The sequence below is a fragment of the Tiliqua scincoides genome, chromosome 1 (genome assembly GCF_035046505.1).
Source record: "Tiliqua scincoides isolate rTilSci1 chromosome 1, rTilSci1.hap2, whole genome shotgun sequence".
Lineage (NCBI taxonomy): Eukaryota > Metazoa > Chordata > Lepidosauria > Squamata > Scincidae > Tiliqua > Tiliqua scincoides.
The window spans coordinates 239238452-239241418 of record NC_089821.1 but is presented as its reverse complement, the minus strand read 5'-3'; the positions used below and the strand labels follow the sequence as shown (position 1 = coordinate 239241418).

The 2967-nt window shown below is 46.2% G+C and overlaps 1 pseudogene; it reads right to left on the bottom strand.

Moving 5' to 3' along the window:
• Positions 1 to 1994: 1994 nt before the first annotated feature.
• On the bottom strand, positions 1995 to 2114 carry LOC136637309 (5S ribosomal RNA; annotated as a pseudogene).
• Between the last annotated feature and the right edge of the window lie 853 nt (positions 2115 to 2967).

Sequence of the window (2967 nt, the reverse complement as noted above, 5' to 3'; positions counted from 1 at the left end):
TGGGTCTTGCTGGTATCAATGCGAGGTCTTCCTTCCTTTTTTGTGTGATACAGTCGCTTTGTTTGCAGTTTCACTCTGCTGCACACCAGGGAGTGGTCAGTGTCGCAGGCAGCACCATGATAACTGCGTGTGATCTTGATGCTGGGAAGGCTGGAGCGTCTGGTGAGGATCAGGTCGAGTTGGTGCCAGTGCTTTGATCTTGGATGTCTCCAAGAGACTCTATGTTGGGGCTTTGTGTTGAAGAATGTGTTGCTGACACAGAGACTGTGATGACAGCAAAACTCTAGCAGGCGTTGGCCATTTTCGTTCATCCTCCCAGTGCCAAACTGACCTAAGCAAGTGGGCCATGAACTGTTATCAGCACCAACTCTAGCATTGAAATCGCCGAGGATGAACAATGGCTCTTTTACAGGGATTTTCTTGACAGTGGTGGCCAGGTCATCATAGAATTTGTCTTTGGCTTCTGCTGGAGACGACAGAGTCGGTGCATAAGCACTGATGATAGTGATAGGTCCTGCTGATGACTGGAGCTGCAGGGACAAAATTCTTTCACTTCCCACAGTAGGTGGGATGATGGATTTCAGCAGGGTATTTCTGACCGCAAAGCCAACGCCATGTTCCCTGGTTTCGTTTGGTGGTTTTCCCTGCCAGAAAAATGAGAAATTTCTCTCCTTGACAGATCCGGAATCTGGCAGCCTAGTCTCTTGAAGGGCGACGATGTCCATCTGCAGTCTGCTCAGCTCCATGTCGATGACAGCTGTTTTGCGTCATGTAGGACCAAGTGAATTGCTTTCCCTGTATCATTTAGGGTTCTGACTGAGTGATTGTTCTTAAGATGCCTACAATGACCAGATGCTATATGAAGATAAAACGCATGTGGGTCCAATCTTCAGGCTGACAGGAGTCAGGGCACAGTAGGCAAAGAAAGCAGGAAAGAAGATAGGAAAAATGTTTTGCTGGTGAATGCTAGATTGAATACAGTACATGCATTTTTGGTGACATCTTTAGATGCAGAAGCAACCAAGAAAACTGCTGGAGAGAGACAGACCATTCTGATTATAAGGGGCAAGCGCAATCACCTTATGGGAATGAAGATTGTAATTTTCGGGTCATGGAGGAGAAAAAGGGACAGGATGGTAGTGAAATGCCCTATTTACTGCTCATGCCTATGCGTGAGCAGTAAATAGCATAAAGAGATCTCCTGAAACTCTGGCCGAAGGCAACACAACTATAGCTTCTGTATGCTTGGCATGCTGTAATTTCTTCTTCAATCTTCAGAAGTAAGTTGCATTGTGTTCATCAGGGCTGACTCTTAAGCAAGAGTGCATTGGGTTCCAGCATACGACTTTGAAAATTTGGGTGAGTTTTCAACATGCCAAGCATACAGAAGCTATAGTTGTGTTGCCTTCGGCCAGAGTTTCAGGAGATCTCTTTATGCTGGTAAACAAGTTCTGAGATGTTTTGAAGGCCTGCTCCCACTCCCCCCCCCCACCCCTGCCACCTGCAATCCTTTCTACAGGTACCATTTTACCCTGGAGTAATTCTAAAGCAATTCTCAAAGGTCAGAGTTTTACCAGCCATAAATGCCTGGATGTGTTTTGCAAAATGTGGAAACAAGAGGTCATCAAATGTTGCATTCCTCCTTGGTAACGTCTGTAGTTCCATAACACACGGGTTAGTTAGTTCATTGCCTACCGACTTATTTAAGATATTACATACTACATTTCAGGCAAGCCTCACAGTGTTGGTACTTCCTTTGCCAGCTTCCCCATCTTTTCATTTGGGCAACTGACACTAGCATAATGCTAGTGAGAGCCTGCTGATACACAGGAGACAATCACAGGGGATCTGAAGATCTAAGGGGATCTGAAGTTCAAAGATCATTTGAACTATTCCTTGCTCTGCTCAAGTCTGGAGATTTTTTTCCCGACAGTTCCCCCTGTTGGATAGGAGGCTATGGTTGGCAACCTTCAGTCTCGGAAGACTATGGTAGAAGCCTACAGCACCCGGTATTCCCAGGCGGTCTCCCATCCAAGTACTAACCAGGCCTGACCCTGCTTAGCTTCTAAGATCGGACGAGATCAGACATGTGCAGGGTAACAGTAGCTCCTGAAACCTCAAGGCTCCTCAAGGCACTTCAGATAAGTTCACTTTCATGTTTAGGGGCTTTGTGTTTTATTGTTTCCATTCTGTACAATTTAGGGCAGGGGTATCCAAAGTTTTTGGCAGGAGGGCCACATCATCTCTCTGATATTGTGTCGGGGGCCGGGGAAAAAAATAATTAATTTACATTTAAAATTTGAATAAATTTACATTACATAAATGAATATATTAAAGATGAACTTTTATGAATGAATGAAGGTCTTGCAATAACTCAAGGCCTTTAAAAGTCCTTGCACAAAGCAAAACCAGCCTTTGCTGCTGCTACTGCATCACAGACATGAAACAGCAAGCAGTGGAGGGAGCCCTCATCCCACACAGCTCACGTGAGAAGCCAAACAGTTGCCCTCATGCTGAGAGCAGTTGCGTCAGGCCAGTATGGGCTCCAACAAATCGCCGGAGGGCCAGAGGCTCATTGGAGACTGGGGGCTCCCTGAGGGCCACATTGAGAGGCCTCGAGGGCCGCAAGTGGCCCCAGGGCCAGGGTTTGGGCACCCCTGATTTAGGGCATTGGCAGTGCTGTAGCCCATCCCGATTCCCTCTTCAGTACACATGATTTAAAATGTACAGGACCTACAGTTTAGCTGGTGGGCTTCCTGGAGTGATTTGTGATGATGTCACAGGATAAAGGTATCAGGCTTTCCCTTCTCACGCTTATTATGTTCCCACTTAGATTTTGAATTGTCAGTTTTTACTGAATTGTATTTGGAATATTTTACACACTACATCTGTGTTCTGAGTTGCCAGGGTGGTGTAGTGGTTTGGGAGGTGGACTTAGACCTGGATGATCGAGGTTCAAATCCCGCC